We start from the raw sequence: 19,774 nt of genomic DNA on the forward strand, positions 1-19,774 counted from the left end.
GCATGGCGTGCTGATAGGCTGACGCCACGCTCGGCAAGTCAAACGGCATGCGAATGTAGCTGTGTGGCGGGCCCGCGCAACGGCCCACACACGAGGGCCAGAAGTGCTCCTGAGACGCGGCCCTGTTGAGCCCCAGGATGTCGATGCAGACACGCAGCTCAGCACCCTCGCCTGGGTGGTGAGCCGCGCCCTATGAGTGGCTGTCGCCACGCATGGCTCTTGCGTCTTGCAGTTCCTGTGTGGTCTTGGCGATGAACTCCTGAGCGGTGGGAACCCCTTGCCCTGCGTTCTCCTAAGGAAAACGTGCCGCGTGGCATGCCTCCAAGTGGTGCCCAAGTGCCTCCCTTGTGAGGTTGGCAAGGCCTGAGACCCTCCAGAACAGAGCCCCCAAGCCATGCCCGAGGAGGGTGCCGGGCGCGCCTTCCTATGCGATGGAGGGCGGCGCCCTTGGGACGGACACTGATCCTAACGAGGCTCCTGCCGCGACGCCATCCTCCCGAGGTCCTGCGCGATGCAGGTTCTTCTTCTTGGGGATGGCCTCCGGAGGGCCCTCACTTCTGCTATCGGGGTCGTCGATTGCTGCATCTTGAAAGGCGCACTCGAGGGAGCACACCGCATCCCTTTCTTCACACGGGACCGTGATGACCCCGCCACTTCCAGGCATCTTGAGACGTTGTAGCCGTGGTGGGTGACCACCATGAACTTTGCCAGGGCCGGATACCCGAGGATGGAGTTGTACGGTAGGCAGATGTGCGGGACGTCAAAGTTGATGAGCTCGGTGCGGTAGTTGTCGCGTGTGCCGAAGGTGACAGGCAGGCGTACCTGCCCTATCGGTGTGGTGGACCCGTTGGTCACTCCCGAGAAAGGTTTGGTAGGCTGGAGCTGCTCATATGGCACTTGGAGGTTGTCGAAAGTGTCGACGGACAGGACGTTGAGCCCTGCACCACCGTCGATGAGGGTCTTGGTAACCTGCACATTGTTGATGACTTGAACACAACATCGGGAGGACGCCGGCGGTGGCCGTGCACTTGAGCTGATCTGCCGAGTTGAAAGTGATTGAGCGCTGGGACCACTTGAGCGGGCGTGCGGCCTCAAGCTTGGGGAGCGCCGCATTCACCTTGCGAGCGAACCATTTGAAGATGCGCTGAGAGGCTGGGGCCTGGGCGCCGCCCAAGATGCAGGCGATTGCACGCGGCTCCTGGAAGCCCCCAGCCCCCTCGTCCTGATGATGGTCGTCGTTCCTTCTTGGTGGCGGCAGTGGAGGAAGACCGGCGTTGCCTTGGGGGCGATCCTCACGAGGATGGTCCCTCCAGGGCCCCTCACGAGGATGGTCCTGCCAGCGGTCCTCACGAGGCCTGTCGCGCCATTCCTGGCGCGGGCCACGGTCGTCCCAGCGTCCGCCTCCTCGTGCTCCTCCGCGGCCGTAGCCCCGGTCGCTGCACTCGGGGCGTCGACCGTAGCGTCCCTCGCGTAGGGCTCGGAGCTCTTGACAGTCGCTGGTGTTGTGGGTGTTCAGGTTGTGGAAGGCGCAGAATGGTCGGCTATTCTTGGATGACTCGGGCTGATCTCTGCCCCATTTGGTGTCGGGCTCCGCAGCTAGCACTGCCGCTTCCTTGCGCTTCACATCCTTGGCCTTGGCTTTCTTCTCCTCTGTGCCCGCGACTAGAAGCTCAAGGAGGGAAAGGCGCCCCTCCTCAGTTCTTGCGCACTTGGTCGCCAGGTTGAACAGCTCCTGAGACGTGGAGAGTCCTCGTGGACAGCGAGCTCTTCCTTCATCTTGACGTCACGGACACCGTCGGAGAACAGGGAGATGATGGCCTCATCCGTGACCTTGGGGATCTTGAGGCGGGTGTTGTTGAAGCGCTGGATGTACTTCTGGAAGGTCTTGTTGGAAATATGCCCTAGAGGCAATAATAAATTAGTTATTATTATATTTCCTTGTTCATGATAATCGTTTATTATCCATGCTAGAATTGTATTGATAGGAAACTCAGATACATGTGTGGATACATAGACAACACCATGTCCCTAGTAAGCCTCTAGTTGACTAGCTCGTTGATCAATAGATGGTTACGGTTTCCTGACCATGGACATTGGATGTCATTGATAACGGGATCACATCATTAGGAGAATGATGTGATGGACAAAGACCCAATCCTAAGCCTAGCACAAGATCATGTAGTTCGTATGCTAAAGCTTTTCTAATGTCAAGTATCATTTCCTTAGACCATGAGATTGTGCAACTCCCGGATACCGTAGGAGTGCTTTGGGTGTGCCAAACGTCACAACGTAACTGGGTGGCTATAAAGGTACACTACAGGTATCTCCGAAAGTGTCTGTTGGGTTGGCACGAATCGAGACCGGGATTTGTCACTCCGTGTGACGGAGAGGTATCTCTGGGCCCACTCGGTAGGACATCATCATAATGTGCACAATGTGATCAAGGAGTTGATCACGGGATGATGTGTTACGAAATGAGTAAAGAGACTTGCCGGTAACGAGATTGAACAAGGTATCGGTATACCGACGATCGAATCTCGGGCAAGTATCGTACCGCTAGACAAAGGGAATTGTATATGGGATTGAATAAGTCCTTGACATCGTGGTTCATCCGATGAGATCATCGTGGAACATGTGGGAGCCAACATGGGTATCCAGATCCCGCTGTTGGTTATTGACCGGAGAGTCATCTCGGTCATGTCTGCATGTCTCCCGAACCCGTAGGGTCTACACACTTAAGGTTCGGTGATGCTAGGGTTGTAGGGATATGTATATGCAGTAACCCGAATGTTGTTCGGAGTCCCAGATGAGATCCCGGACGTCATGAGGAGTTCTGGAATGGTCCGGAGGTAAAGAATTATATATAGGAAGTGCTATTTCGGGCATCAGGACAAGTTTCGGGGTGACCGGTATTGTACCGGGACCACCGGAAGGGTCCCGGGGGTCCACCGGGTGGGGCCACCCGCCCCGGGGGGCCACATGGGCTGTAGGGGGTGCGCCTTGGCCTATATGGGCCAAGGGCACCAGCCCCAAGAGGCCCATGCGCCTAGAAATAAGGAAGGGAAGAGTCCCAAAGGGGGAAGGCACCTCCTAGGTGCCTTGGGGAGGAGGGATTCCTCCCTTGGCCGCCGCACCCCTAGGAGATTGCATCTCATAGGGCCGGCGCCCCCCTAGGCTCCCTATATATAGTGGGGGAAGGAGGGCCTCTCAACCTACACCTTTGGTGCCTCCCTCTCCCTCTCCAACACATCCTCCTCCTCCATAGTGCTTGGCGAAGCCCTGCCGGAGTACTGCAGCTCCACCACCACCACGCCGTCGTGCTGCTGTTGGAGCCATCTTCCTCAACCTCTCCTTCCCCCTTGGTGGATCAAGAAGAAGGAGACGTTACGCTGACCGTACGTGTGTTGAACGCGGAGGTGCCGTCCGTTCGGCGCTAGGATCATCGGTGATTTGGATCACGACGAGTATGACTCCATCAACCCCGTTCTCTTGAACGCTTCCGCGCGCGATCTACAAGGGTATGTAGATCCACTCCTCCCTCGTTGCTAGATTACTCCATAGATTGATCTTGGTGACACGTAGGAAAATTTTGAATTTCTGCTACGTTCCCCAACAGTGGCATCATGAGCTAGGTCTATGCGTAGTTTCTATGCACGAGTAGAACACAAAGTAGTTGTGGGCGTTGATTTTGTTCAATATGCTTACCGTTACTAGTCTAATCTTGATTCGGTGGCATTGTGGGATGAAGCGGCCCGGACCGACCTTACACGTACTCTTACGTGAGACTGGTTCCACCGACTGACATGCACTAGTTGCATAAGGTGGCTAGCGGGTGTCTGTCTCTCCCACTTTAGTCGGATCGGATTCGATGAAAAGGGTCCTTATGAAGGGTAAATAGCAATTGGCATATCACGTTGTGGTTTTTGTGTAGGTAAGAAATGTTCTTGCTAGAAACCCATAGCAGCCACGTAAAACATGCAAACAACAATTAGAGGACGTCTAACTTGTTTTTGCAGGGTATGCTATGTGATGTGATATGGCCAAAAGGATGTGATGAATGATATATGTGATGTATGAGATTGATCATGTTCTTGTAATAGGAATCACGACTTGCATGTCGATGAGTATGACAACCGGCAGGAGCCATAGGAGTTGTCTTAATTTATTTATGACCTGTGTGTCAACATAAACGTCATGTAATTACTTTACTTTATTGCTAACCGTTAGCTGTAGTAGTAGAAGTAATAGTTGACGAGACAACTTCATGAAGACACGATGATAGAGATCATGATGATGGAGATCATGGTGTCATGCCGGTGACGTCGATGATCATGGAGCCCCGAAGATGGAGATCAAAAGGAGCAATATGATATTGGCCATATCATGTCACTATTTGATTGCATGTGATGTTTATCATGTTTATGCATCTTGTTTACTTAGAACGACGGTAGTAAATAAGATGATCCCTCATAATAATTTCAAGAAAGTGTTCCCCCTAACTGTGCACCGTTGCGACAGTTTGTTGTTTCGAAGCACCACGTGATGATCGGGTGTTAGATTCTAACGTTCACATAGAACGGGTGTAAGACAGATTTACACACGCGAAACACTTAGGTTGACTTGACGAGCCTAGCATGTACAGACATGGCCTCGGAACACAAGAGACCGAAAGGTCGAGCATGAGTCGTATGGTAGATATGATCAACATGAAGATGTTCACCGATGATGACTAGTCCGTCTCACGTGATGATCGGACACGGCCTAGTTGACTCGGATCATGTAATCACTTAGATGACTAGAGGGATGTCTATCTGAGTGGGAGTTCACAAGATGAACTTAATTATCCTGAACATAGTCAAAAGGTCTTCGCAAATTATGTCGTAGCTCGCGCTTCAGTTCTACTATTTAGATGTGTACCTAGAGAAAATTTGGTTGAAAGTTGATAGTAGTAATTATGCAGACTAGGTCCGTAAACTGAGGTTTGTCCTCATTGCTTCATAGAAGGCTTATGTCCTTAATGCACCGCTCAGTGTGCTGAACCTCGAACGTTGTCTATGGATGTTGCGAACATCTGACATACACATTTTGATAACTACGTGATAGTTCAGTTAAACGGCTTAGAGTTGAGGCACCGAAGATGTTTTGAAACGTCGCGAAACATATGAGATGTTTCGAGGGCTGAAATTGGGATTTCAGGCTCGTGCCCACGTCAAGAGGTATAAGACCTCCGACGATTTTCTTAGCCTGCAAACTAAGGGAGAAAAGCTCAATTGTTGAACTTGTGCTCAGATTGTCTGAGTACAACAATCACTTGAATCGAGTGGGAGTTGATCTTCCAGATGAAATAGTGATGGTTCTCCGAAGTCATTACCACCAAGCTGCTTGAGCTTCGTGATGAACTATAATATATCATGGACATATATGATGATCCTTGAGATATTCGCGATGTTTGACACCACAAAAGTAGAGATCAATAAGGAGCATCAATTGTTGATGGTTGGTGAAACCACTAGTTTCAAGAAGGGCAAGGGCAAAAAGGGATGCTTCATGAAACGGCAAATCAGCTGCTGCTCTAGTGAAGAAACCCAAGGTTGAACCCAAACCCGAGACTAAGTGCTTCTGTAATAAAGGGAACAGCCACTGGAGCAGAATTACCCTAGATACTTGGTAGATAAGAAGGCTGGCAAGGTCGATAGAAGTATATTGGATGTATTATATTAATGTGTACTTTACTAGTACTCCTAGTAGCACCAGGGTATTAGATACCGGTTCGGTTGCTAAGTGTTAGTAACTCGAAATAAAAGCTACGGAATAAACGGAGACTAGCTAAAGGTGAGATGACGATATGTGTTGGAAGTATTTCCAAGGTTGATCAAATATCGTACGCTCCCTCTACCATCAAGATTGGTGTTTGCGTTGAGCATAGACATGATTGGATTATGTCTATCGCAATACGGTTATCCATTTAAAGAGAATAATGGTTACTCTGTTTATTTGAATAATACCTTCAATGGTCTTACACCTGAAATGAATGGTTTATTGAATCTCAATCGTAGTGATACACATGTTCATGCCAAAAGATAGTAATGATAGTACCACCTACTTGTGGCACTGCCACGTAAGTCATATCGGTATAAAACGCATGAAGAAGCTCCATGTTGATGGATCTTTGGGCTCACTTGTTTTGAAAGGTTTGAGACATGCGAACCATGTCTATTGGTGTATATGCATGAAGAAACTCCATGCAAATGGACCATTTGGACTCACTTGATTTTGAATCACTTGAAACATGCAAATCATACCACATGGGCAAGATGACTGAAAGCCTCGTTTTCAGTAAAATGGAACTAGAAAGCAACTTGTTGGAAGTAATACATTTTGATGTGTGCAATGCAATGAGTGCTGAGGCATGTAGTGGATATCGTTATGTTCTTACTTCATAGATGATTTGAGTAGATGTTGAGTATATTTACTTGATGAGTCACGAGTCTGAATTATTGAAAGGTTCAAGTAATTTCAGGGTGAAGTTGAAAGATCGTCGTGACAAGAGGATAAAATATCTATGATATGATCATAGAGATGAATATCTGAATTACGAGTTTGGCACAGAATTAAGACATTGCGGAAATTGTTTCACAATTAATACAGCCTGGAACACCATAGTGTGATGGTGTGTCCGAACATCATAACTGCACCCTATTGGATATGATGCATACCATGATGTCTCTTATCGAATTACCACGATAGTTTATGGGTTAGGCATTAAAGACAACCACATTCACTTTAAATAGGGCACCACATAATTCCGATGAGATGACATCATATGAACTATGGTTTAGAGAAACCTAAGCTGTCATTTCTTAGAAGTTTGGGGCTGCGACGCTTATGTGAAAAGTTTCAGGCTGATAAGCTCGAACCCAAAGCGGATAAATGCATCTTCATAGGACACCCAAAATAGTTGGGTATACCTCCTGTCTCAGATCCGAAAGCAATAAGGGATTGTTTCTAGAATCGGGTCCTTTCTTGAGGAAAAGTTTCTCTCGAAAGAATTGAGTGGGAGGATGGTGGAGACTTGATGAGGTTATTGAACCGCCTCTTCAACTAGTGTGTGGCAGGGCACATGAGTTGTTCATGTGGCACCTACACCAATTGAAGTGGAAGCTTATGATAGTGATCATGAAACTTTAGATCAAGTCACTACCAAACCTCGTGGGATGACAAGGATGCGTACTACTTCAGAGTGGTACGTAATCCTGTCTTGGAAGTCATGTTGCTAGACAACAATGAACCTACGAGCTATGGAGAAGCGATGGTGGGACTGGATTCCAAAATGGCTCGAGGCCATATAATCCGAGAGAGGATCCATATATGAAAACAAAGTGTAGACTTTGGAAGAACTACTTGATGGTCATAAGGCTGTTAGGTACATATGGATTTTAAAAGGAAGACGGACAATGATGGTAAGTATCACCATTAAGAAAGCTCGACTTGTCGTTAAGATGTTTTCTGACAAGTTCAAGGAGTTGACTACGATGAGACTTTCTCACTCGTAGCGATGCTAAGAGTCTGTTGGAATTATATTAGCGATTACTGCATTATTTATGAAATCTTGCAGATAGGATGTCAAAACATTGTTTCCTCGATGATTTTCTTGAGGAAAGGTTGTATGTGATACAACCGGAAGGTTTTGTCAATCCTGAAAGATGCTAATAAGTATGCAAAGCTCCAGCAATCCTTCTAAGGACTGGAGTAAGCATCTCGGAGTTGGAATGTACGCTTTGATGAGATGATCAAAGATTTTGGGTGTATACAAAGTTTATGAGAAACTTGTATTTCGAAAGAAGTGAGTGGGAGCACTATAGAATTCTGATGAGTATATGTTGTTAACATATTGTTGATTGGAAATGATGTAGAATTTCTGGAAAGCATGCAGAGTTATTTGAAAAGTGTTTTTCAATGGAAAACCTGGATTAGGCTACTTGAGTATTGAGCATTAAGATCTATAAGGATAGATCAAAATGCTTAATAGTACTTTCAAATGAATACAAACCGTGACAAAATTTTGAAGGAGTTCAAAATGGATCGGCAAAGAAGGAGTTCTTGGCTGTGTTATAAGGTGTGAACATTGAGTAAGACTCGAAACTCGACCACGGCAGAATAGAGAGAAAGGACAAAGGTCGTCCCCTATGCTTAAGACATAGGCCCTACAGTATGCTATGCCGTGTACCGCACCTGAAATGTGCCTTGCCATGAGTCAGTCAAGGGGTACAAGAGTGATCCAAGAATAGATCACAAGACAGCGGTCAAAGTTATCCTTAGTAACTAGTGGACTAAGGAATTTTCTCGATTATGAAGGTGGTAGAAGAGTTCGTCGTAAAGGGTTACGTCGATGCAAACTTTGAAACTAATCCAGATTATTCTGAGTAGTAAACTGGATTCGTATAGTAGAACAGTTATTTGGAATAGCTCCAAATATAGCGTAGTAGCTGCATCTACAAGATGACATAGAGATTTGCGAAGTACATACAGATCTGAAAGATTCAGACCCGTTGACTATAACATCTCTCACAAGCATAACATGTTCAAACCCAGAACTCATCGAGTGTTAATCACATGGTAATGTGAACTAGATTATTGACTCTAGTAAACTCTTTGGGTGTTAGTCACATGGGGATGTGACCTTGAGTGTTAATCACATATCGATGTGAACTGGATTATTGACTCTAGTGCAAGTGGGAGACTGTTGGAAATATGCCCTAGAGGCAATAATAAATTAGTTATTATTATATTTCCTTGTTCATGATAATCGTTTATTATCCATGCTATAATTGTATTGATAGGAAACTCAGATACATGTGTGGATACATAGACAACACCATGTCCCTAGTAAGCCTCTAGTTGACTAGCTCGTTGATCAATAGATGGTTATGGTTTCCTGACCATGGACATTGGATGTCATTGATAACGGGATCACATCATTAGGAGAATGATGTGATGGACAAAGACCCAATGCTAAGCCTAGCACAAGATCATGTAGTTCGTATGCTAAAGCTTTTCTAATGTCAAGTATCATTTCCTTAGACCATGAGATTGTGCAACTCCCGGATACCGTAGGAGTGCTTTGGGTGTGCCAAATGTCACAACGTAACTGGGTGGCTATAAAGGTACACTACAGGTATCTCCGAAAGTGTCTGTTGGGTTGGCACGAATCGAGACTGGGATTTGTCACTCCGTGTGACGAAGAGGTATATCTGGGCCCACTCGGTAGGACATCATCATAATGTGCACAATGTGATCAAGGAGTTGATCACGGGATGATGTGTTACGAAACGAGTAAAGAGACTTGCCGGTAATGAGATTGAACAAGGTATCGGGATACCGACGATCAAATCTCGGGCAAGTATCGTACCGCTAGACAAAGGGAATTGTATACGGGATTGAATAAGTCCTTGACATCGTGGTTCATCCGATGAGATAATCATGGAACATGTGGGAGCCAACATGGGTATCCAGATCCCGCTGTTGGTTATTGACCGGAGAGTCATCTCGGTCATGTCTGCATGTCTCCCGAACCCGTAGGGTCTACACACTTAAGGTTCGATGACTCTAGGGTTGTAGGGATATGTATATGCAGTAACCCGAATGTTGTTCGGAGTCCCGGATGAGATCCCGGACGCCAAGGAGTTACGGAATGGTCCGGAGGTAAAGAATTATATATAGGAAGTGCTATTTCGGGCATCGGGACAAGTTTCGAGGTCACCGGTATTGTACCGGGACCACCGGAAGGGTCCCGGGGGTCCACCGGGTGGGGCCACCCGCCCCGGGGGGCCACATGGGCTGTAGGGGGTGCGCCTTGGCCTATATGGGCCAAGGGCACCAGCCCCAAGAGGCCCATGCGCCTAGAAATAAGGAAGGGAAGAGTCCCAAAGGGGGAAGGCACCTCCTAGGTGCCTTGGGGAGGAGGGATTCCTCCCTTGGCCGCCGCACCCCTAGGAGATTGCATCTCCTAGGGCCGGCGCCCCCCTAGGCTCCCTATATATAGTGGGGGAAGGAGGGCCTCTCAACCTACACCTTTGGTGCCTCCCTCTCCCTCTCCAACACATCCTCCTCCTCCATAGTGCTTGGCGAAGCCCTGCCGGAGTACTGCAGCTCCACCACCACCACGCCGTCGTGCTGCTGTTGGAGCCATCTTCCTCAACCTCTCCTTCCCCCTTGCTGGATCAAGAAGAAGGAGACGTTACGCTAACCGTACGTGTGTTGAACGCGGAGGTGCCGTCCGTTCGGCGCTAGGATCATCGGTGATTTGGATCACGACGAGTACGACTCCATCAACCCCGTTCTCTTGAATGCTTCCGCGTGCGATCTACAAGGGTATCTAGATCCACTCCTCCCTCGTTGCTAGATTACTCCATAGATTGATCTTGGTGACACGTAGGAAAATTTTGAATTTCTGCTACATTCCCCAACAGGTCTCCCCTGGTTGTTGCTTGATGCGGCGTAGGTCGCCCGCGGCCATCGGGCGGTCGCGATTGCCCTGGAAGTTGGCGACGAAGCGGTCACACATCTCGTCCCAGGAGGAGATCGAGCCGTGGTGCAGGTTCAGGAGCCAGGAGCAGGCCCCGTCCTTGAGAGCCATGGGAAATCAGTTTGCCATGACTTTCTCGTCGCCATTGGCTGCTTCGATGCTCAGCTCGTAGAGCTGCAGGAACTCCGCGGGGTCGGCGGTGCTGTCGTAGCGAGGAGGCAGATCTGGCTTGAACTTGCCTGGCCAGGCAACGCTGCACAGCTCAGGGGTGAAGGCGCGGCAGCCGGCCATAGTTATTGGGGCCCGCTTCGGAGGTGGAGCTTGGTCTTGATGAGGTCCGGGCGGCGCCACCACGGGCGGCGCACGGTCTTGACGAGGCGGCGCGAGAAGTGCAGGTGCAACTTTTCGCAGCCGTGGGATTTCTTGGCAGCTTCTCTCTTCGCGTGCGGGCACCGGGCGTGGCGGATCAAACCGCGGGGCCGCGTGCCTTGGTGCCAAGGCACCGTCTTTGAGCTGGGGTGGTGGAGGCGTGCCTCGGGCCTCGGATGTGGGGTTCCGACGAACCCTTAAGGTTCGAACACTGGGGTGCGCATGAAGTCTTTTCCTCCCACCGATCTACGCCCTAGCTCGCTAAGATCTCGCGGACGAATTCGATGAACTCGCAATACAGAAAGACACAAGATTTATAATGGTTTGGGCCACCGTTGTGGTGTAATACCCTACTCCAGTGTGGTGGTGGTGTATTGCCTCTTGGGCTGATGATGGACAATACAAGCGGAAGAACAGCCTCCTGAGGTTGAGGTGTTCTTGTGCTTGGCTAACTTGTGTGTGTGGGGATGATCTTTCGGATCCGTCCCTTCTTTCTCTATCTCTCTCTGTCGTCCCCTCTCTCGTCCGTCCCCCTTTTTTTCGTCCCTCCCTATGGTGGTGGCTAACTCTATTTATAGTGGCCCTAGTCCTCTTCCCAAATATTGAGCGGGAAGGGAGCCAACAACGGTGGGCTAATTTGAAGGGGGACAACTAGTACAAGCCATCCTGACAAAAGTGGTCTTCACCGCCAAAGGCTCTTGTGGTGACGCTGTCTCGGGCTCCACGATGACCTCCGTCTTGCCGTCCTTCTTGTCCTGGTCTTGTTGCACCTATATGGCAACCTTTGCCTGATGCCTCGGTACTCCTCGCCTGCGCAGGCCTCCTTGGCACCAAAGAGGAAACAAGGACGCTCCGCGTGCTGGCGCCCGCCTGGTGTCGATCGTCATGGCTCATGTCACGAGAGCCTCGTGAGGTTTGCCTCGCCTTGATATCTCCGCCCCTCGTGAGCCTGCCCGACCAGGCCACTCCAGAGGAGGTCTTGTGTCAACCGCCTCGCGAGGCTTGGCCCCTCACGAGGGTTTTGGATGCCTTGTTGATAAAGATGGGCCGTACGGCCTGCTAGCTTAGCCACGCAGCGGGCCGCAGGCAGGCAAGCCTGGGGACCCCCGTTCCCAGAACACCGACAATATCCATGTTCCAACATGGAACAAACTTCAACTTCACCTGCAACTAGCAACACTATAAGAGGGGCTGAGAAAAGCGGTAACATAGCCAAACAACGGTTTGCTAGGAATGTAGGTTAGAGGCTTGACATGGCAATATGGGAGGCATGATATAGCAAGTGGTAGGTAGCGCGACATAGCAATAGAGCGAGCAACTAGCAAGCAAAGATAGAAGTGATTTCGAGGGTATGGTCATCTTGCCTGAGATCCTGGAAGGAAGAAGAATGAGTCCATGAAGAAGACAAATGGACATAGTCGAACGAATCCTCACAACTCCGGATCAAAAACCGAAGCTAACGAGAGAAGCAACCCGGAAAGAAGCAAGCAACATAGTAAACAACCAAGCAAAAACATGGCATGATGCACAACCAAGTATGATGCATGTCCGGTTTAAAGAGGCATGGCATGGCAAAGTGCACAAACAATACTACAAATTAAGTGGAGCTCCATATGCAACGAGTTGCATATTGAAGAAAACACCACATTTAATTATTTGGTTCACTCCCGTTTATGTGCCCAACAATATTAAATGTTATTAAACATGGCAAGAGGTGAAACATGAGTAAAATACACAGTTAGGCATTTTAAATGAGGCCGGAAACATCAAACAACCATCTCGGTAAATCCCCATATGCATTTAGCAATTTAATGCAAACAACAATTTTAAACATCTTAATGTTGTTAACATGATGCGGATGACATGTTCAAGTTTATGAAAATTTTATAAAAAAACTTGACATGAGCATATTATGAAACATTTGTCACCGTGGTGGAAAGAAAGGGTGCCACGGCGATGAATCCGGAAATGATGCCACGACACCATATCGGTTTCGGTAGCTCATAGAGATACCGGTGCAAAAAGGGTAGTGTGGCGGGAGCATGTCTAGCAAGGATGGTGGAGTGATCCCGGATGCCGGGTTCCCACGAGACGACGACAAGGAAACGAGGAACGTACAAGGATCAATTCGGACATGGTGCAAACATATGGTGCATCTCATACAACACATGCATTCGTTCGCGGGCGTCATCTCGGAGTTATACCTTCAAAGTGTGCAAACGAGACGATTCGGGTTCGGTGCAATGTAGAGGAAGTAGACGTTCTCGGGACAGTCGTAGTGGAAGTAGTGGTACACGGCGTCGGTAATGGAAGTAGTGATACACGTTTTGTAGAGGGACTTGATGAATCCGAGTCACTTGGGGTCGACGGTACTCGTTCATGTTTCGAGGAGGAAGTAGAGGTTCTCGCGATCTCGGCGACGGTAGTGGTATATGTCATCGGTAGCTGAACTTGGTGATCCGGAGAGGGTACTTGCCAGACCCACAACACTGTAATCGTTCATGGCAGAGAACTTGATGTTCATGGGTCTTCCAAAAATGGCGTGGTAATTGGCGAAGTGCACGCCGACGGTAGTCAAACTTGACAATTTTTGTTCATGGGTCTTCGGTGTCGGTAGTTATTCTAGGCGCCGGGTGTCGAGGTACTTGGCGTTCTTGGGATTCCAAAGAAGGCAGTAGAGGTACTTGATGCGTCACAATGTAGTCGAACTTGACGCATCCGAATTCTTCGGGTTTGAAGCTGTACTTGGCGTTCGGAGTCCGGGTCTTGCCGCACTTGATGGTCCGAAACGAAAAAAACGCAAGGACCCCGGGTGGCAGCAGCAAGGAAGCGATGGTAGTGGTCAGCGGCAGGAAGCAGGGAGCTCGAGCACAAAGCGGGCGACTGGGCAGACGACGCGGGGACGTACGGGTGAGAGGCGAGACAGAGTAGCGGGTCCTGGTGGCCGGCATCGCCGGATCTCGCGGATGGGAGGCTGGTGCCTCGGGAGCTCGCAGGAGAAGGTGGGTCGGGGAGGTCCTGCGGCCTCGAGGGAAGCAGAGGCAGACGAGGTACATGGTGATGGGGCAGCTTGTGCTCACTGGCGTCGAAGGACGATGCTGTGGCATAGCCGCGACATTGCAGTGATGGAGCTGGAGGGCGGCAGCCATGGCACGGCGGCGGCGCGAGAGGAAGGCGCGGGTAGGGAAGAGAGGCCGCGATGGAGAGATGAGGGGGTTGAGGAGATCGGGCGCAGATGCAATGACCTGCTCCTCTCTACATGTGGCAGCACAAGAGGAGGGCGAAGAGGAGAGGGTGGAGATGGGGATCGGGCGAAGGAGCTCCTCTCCCTCGGCTCGATGCATGCGGGCGTGTGTGTAGCGGCGGTCGATGGAACGAGGGGAGGAAGAGAGATGGGGCACTGGGTGCAGGCTAGGGTTAGAAGGGTTAGGTGGGCCGGCGCAGGAGGCCGGTCCAGTGGCTGCAGCTAGGCTTAAATGGGTTTTCCCCTCCGTTCTCTACTAACTTTTCTTTAATACTCTCCAAGGAGAAGAAATAGCAAGAAAAGCCCAGGGAGATAGGAGAGGAGTATGAGAGATATGAAAATATCCCCATGACCCGAATTATGCAGGACTTTTATAAATTGACTTAGCAATTTTAATCGATAGAAAATAATAATAATAATTCAAGTTTGAGTTTAATTCAAACTTGAACCATTTTTGCACCCAACCAAATCAACTCAGAAAAGATGAGATTAGGCCGAGAGGTAAGTGGCATGGTCCAAAAATTATAGGAAAAGAATGAACATTAAATTGGTGCAGGAAATAGAATACCACAATTTAAATGGATTAACGAAGAAGGAGAAGAAGATGATCAAGCACGGTTGTGGGTGTAGAAGAAGATGAAGTTGAGAAAGAGACAATGCAGGGGTTGATGCACTGTGCAAAGAGACTCCGGTTTAGGAAAGAGGAAAAACGAAGAACAAGGTTGGTCTCCGAATGGTCAACAAAAGCAAGGGGGGACGCGGCAGCTACGAGCGGATGCAAGTTTTAAAAACAATGACGCCAACGAGTGCCGATGCAATGCAAATGATGACATGATGAAGGCAAACAAACAAATAAATAACACAACTGACATGCAAGACATGGAAGGCATCTGGAGCATCGGTCTCGGGGCATCACAAGACTCCCCGAAGAAGAGGATCGCCCAGAAAAACTCGGTGCCGACCTGTAAAAATACATGAATGTGTTACATATGTCTTTGGTAACAGCAATGGAGCGGAACGCTATGAAAGTACTCCGGATTCTATTACAGTTTGGCTGAGGGCTGGTCCCCCTGTCGGAGCTGCTCGACGGCGTCGCTTTCCAAACCTAAGCCGATCAACGGTGGCATCTTGCCCTTCTTGGAAGACCACCCCTCCCAATCTTCGGAGGCGGCTCTTTTCCTCTTGTTTGGAGAAGGGATACTGGGTCCTTTTCTGCCACCGTCTTCGGGCGAGGATAGGTCGATTTCTCTGGACTCAGTGTTCGACCTACCTCCGGAACCAAGGTCATCTTGGGTCTTCTCGCCCTCCCCTACTGGTGCCTGGTATGGCGCCGAGGCCAGCATCCTTGTTAACACGGGAGTAGCTGAGTCTTCGGAAGAGGACCCAGACACCTAATCAGTTTCGCCCTGAAAAAGGATGATACTGTTGGTATGTTGCCACTGGGTATCCGACTATAAGGTATTCGGTACACGGGTACTTACCGGGGTATTCAGACCGTTGCAGTCTAGGCCGACATCTTCGGTGGTGTCCGGCCATTGCCTTCATTTCCCGAAGAATAATTTCCACATTCCTTTGTGCGTTGTGCCAAAGAAGTGCTGAAGAGTTCGCAGCCCTTCTGGGTTAAACTCCCATAGGCGGAGTGGCCGTCGCTGACACGGCAGGGTCCGATGAACTAGCATTACTTGAACGATGTTGGCTATGTCGATGTCCCTCTCAATAAGGCTGCGGATGCGACTTTGCAGAGTTCACACATCATTCGTTGATCCCCAATCTAGCCCCTTGTTAATCCACGATGCAAGCTGAACTGGGGGGCTAGATCGGAAGAAGGGCGCAGTTCCCCACTTGGAGCTGCGGGGCTCGGTGATATAGAACCACCCTTGCTGCCACAAATCAGAAGATTTGGCGAAGGATCCTTTCAGCCAAACGGCGCTAGCAAGCTTGCTCAGTGCAGCACTGCCGCACTCGGCTTGCTCCCCCTCTACCACTTGCGGCTTCACATCGAAGGTCTTGAGCCACAAGCCGAAGTGCGGAGTAGTTCGGAGGAAAGCTTTGCACGTGATGATAACACCGAGATAAGAAGAATAGAGTCCGGGGCCAGATTGTGAAAATCTAGCCTGTAGTAGAACATGAGCCCTCGGATGAAGGGATTAAGGGCAAACCCTAACCTGCGGAGGAAGTGGGACACGAACACGACCCTCTCGCCGGATCTGGGGGTGGGAATAACCTGCCCCTCGGCAGGAAGCCGGTGATGGATTTCTGCGGTCAAGTGTCTCGCCGCCCGGAGCTTTGCGATATCTTCCTTGGTGAGAGAAGAAGCTACCCACCGGCCTTGACGGTTGGATCCGGACATGATTGGGGATTGTGGCGACTGAAACCCGGGTGTTGGAACTCGGGGTTGCAGGGGTCGAGGAAGAGGCAAGCATAGAAGAAAAAGACGGGTCTGTACCCCTATATAGAGGCTGCAAATATCAAACGTCTCCTCTTGGGCCTCAAAAACGTGCTTGTTTCCAAGGAGTTATACCCCAGCGACGGTTGGGTTACCCACGTCCGGTTCGACAGGAATCCCTTAAAAAAGGGAGGCATGATCTCCACTAGGATAAGACGCGTCAATAAAGCCACGTCTTGGGACGTGGGGCGACGAGCCGGCTAAAACGGTTCACAAGTAGTGGCCAGGCAGGCATGGTGTCATATTATCAAAAAATGGTCGATGAGGTGAACTCATAAAATATGATGTCCTCTGCGGTTGTGTAGACACGTCTAGATACAATCATCACATCTGAAGATTAACAGGGAGTTCAGAAGGGGGAACCCACCTTGCAATGCCAAAGACAATCTGCGTGCTGGACTCCTCGTCATTGAAGCCAGGTTTAGGGGCTACTGCGGGAGTCCTGGATTAAGGGGTCCTCGGGCGTCCGGCTTGTTATCCATGGGCCGGACTGATGGGCTATGAAGACATGAAGGCCAAAGACTGTACCCGTGTCCGGATTGGATTCTACTTGGCGTGGAGGGCAAGCTCGGGGACCGACTATGAAGATTCCTTCTTATGTAACCGACTCTATGTAACCCTAGATTCCCCCCCTGTGTTTATATAAATAGGAGGGGTTAGTCCGAAAAGGATATATACTCATTACCATAGTCATGCAGGCTAGGCTTTTAGGTATTAGCCATTATGATCTCGTGGTAGATCAGCTCTTGTAACACTCATATTCATCAAGATCAATCAAGCAGGACGTAGGGTATTACCTCCCTAGAGAGGGCCCGAACCTGGGTAAACATCGTGTCCCCCGTCTCCTGTTACCATCGATCCTAGACGCACAGTTTGGGACCCCCTACCCGAGATCCGCCGGTTTTGACACCGACAATGAGGAAGCGGGAGGGGCTCACCGACGCCGACCTTATTGCCGCCTTCATCATGCGCCGGGTTCTACCGCTGCAGCGGTGCACCCACATCATGGTCTGATGACTGTTCTTTAGGACCCCAACCGGATGTCGAGCCTGCACCTGGGAGCGGACCAGGTCACCTGCCAGGTCAACGACATTTCCAAGGCCAGGCTGCAGGAGGATTGGGAGTTCGGGAAACCCCCGTACAGCCAGGCGAACCCGGCACCCATGGTGAGTCCTTGGTCTCCGTATTTTGTCGTTGCCCATCTTATTATTCGCCCCGACGCAACATGGGAGGTGCTTTTGAATGCCATCTGGCATCCATATGATTGGGCACCGACGCAGGTGGTGCGGGCCGGCTTAGAGGAGCCCGTGGCTCACCGTGAGGAGGCAGAGGAGGCGGATGCCGATGCCAGCGTGGGGTGCCGTGCAGGTATGTTTTGGTGCTCTTCACTTCTTGGGATGTAAGTCATGAGGCAGTATGGGGATTTTGATGCAAGTCGTTGGCGCAGCGTCACCAAGGGGAGGTGGGGGTAGTGCGGCTGGAGCCGGGTCGTCTTGGGGGACGGCGACGGCGAGCCGGCCGCACGGGAAGGGCGACATGGCGCCCCATGGTCCAGTCGTGAAGCACGCAGCGGACCCAACGACCGGGATGAAGCCGCCCGCCAAGAAGAGAAGTCTCGCTCCGCAGGCGGCGCCGGCGAGACCCACCATCCCGGTGGTGCCTGGGTGAGTTCTCTTTCTGCTAGATTCGAGTTGCCGAGTGGCTTCCCTTGGTTATTGCTAGTTTACTCCATCGAGCTTCAGGTCACCGATTTCGTTGGCGTTGGTGGCGGCGGATGCTGCGTCCGGCGGGGACGCCATGTTCCGGAAGACACGGACCGGCGCCAAAGATCGGGACAAGGAGGTGGCCGATCCAGATCTCGTCCTGGACCCGTCCGACACCGAAGGCCTGGCCTGGCGGGACCGAAACAGGGCCGAGGCAGAGCAGGAGGCGGCGTTGACCCAGGCTTGGGTTAGCGCCGCAGTGGCGTGGGCGCACGCCAGCACGAAGCCGGCGTGGCCCGAGATGCCAGCCGAGATGGAGCCGGTGGCGACGGTCTTCATGCCGTCGTCGGAGGGGGAGCACGGCCAAGGTGGCCGTGCGGGTGTGGTGGACCTTGTCGGATCACAGGTTTCGGCAAAACCCTCAAGGTTTGAACACTAGGGTGCGCGCGAAGATCTCCCCCTACCGATCCACGTCCTAGCTCGGCTAAGATCTTACGAACTAACTCGACAAACTCTCAACACAAGGGGCACAAGATTTATACTGGTTCGGGCCACTGTTGTGGTGTAATACCCTACTCCAGTGTGGTGTGGTGGATTGCCTCTTGGGCTCAGGATGATTAGTACATGGGGAAGAACAACCTCCTGAGGAGAGGTGTTCTTGTGCTTGGTGAACTCGTGGTTGTCTTGGTCTCTCTTTGCCAGACTGGTCTCTCTATCCTCCTATCTTCTTCTCTCCCCTAGCTATGGTGGTGGCTAGTCCTATTTATAGAGGCCCTGGTCCTCTCCCAAAATATTGAGCGGGAAGGGAGCCAACAACGGCCAATTCGAAGGGGGACAACTAGTACAGCTTATCCTGACAAAAGCTGTCTTCGCCTGTCAAAGGCTCTGGTGGTGACGCCGTTTTGGGCTCAACGGTGACCTCCATCTTGCCGTCCTTCTGGTCTTGGTCTTGTTGCACTGATATGGAAACCTTTGCTTGATGCCTCGGTACTCCGCGCTTGCGCCTGATTCCTTAGCACCAAAAAGGAAACAAGGACACTGTGCACGCTGGCGCCCGCCTGGCCTTGGTCCTCATGGCTTACATCACTGGAACCTCGTGAGGTTTGCCTGGCCTTGAAATCTCCGCCCCTCACGAGCCAACCTGGTGAGGCCGCTCCTGAGGAGGTCTTATGTCTTCTGCCTCACGAGGCTTGGCCCCTCGCGAGGGTCTTGAGTCTTTGCTGGTGAAGATGGGCCATACGGGCCCGTTTGCAGAGCCATGCCATGGGCCACAGGCAGGCAAGTCTGGGGACCCCTGTTCCCAGAACGCCGACAGTAGCCCCCAGGCCCAAGGCGCGCTTGGGCTTGGCTTCGAGGCGAAGCCAAAGGCCAAGTTCAGAGCGCCGCGTGCCCCAATAGCCCATGGCCTTGGTCGACGCGTGGCAGTTGATTGGACGTGGGCGCCTCCGCTTCCCCACGCTGCCTTGATACCCGCCTGGCTAGACGGC

The sequence above is a fragment of the Triticum dicoccoides genome, chromosome 6A, assembly GCF_002162155.2.
Source record: "Triticum dicoccoides isolate Atlit2015 ecotype Zavitan chromosome 6A, WEW_v2.0, whole genome shotgun sequence".
Classification (NCBI taxonomy): domain Eukaryota; kingdom Viridiplantae; phylum Streptophyta; class Magnoliopsida; order Poales; family Poaceae; genus Triticum; species Triticum dicoccoides.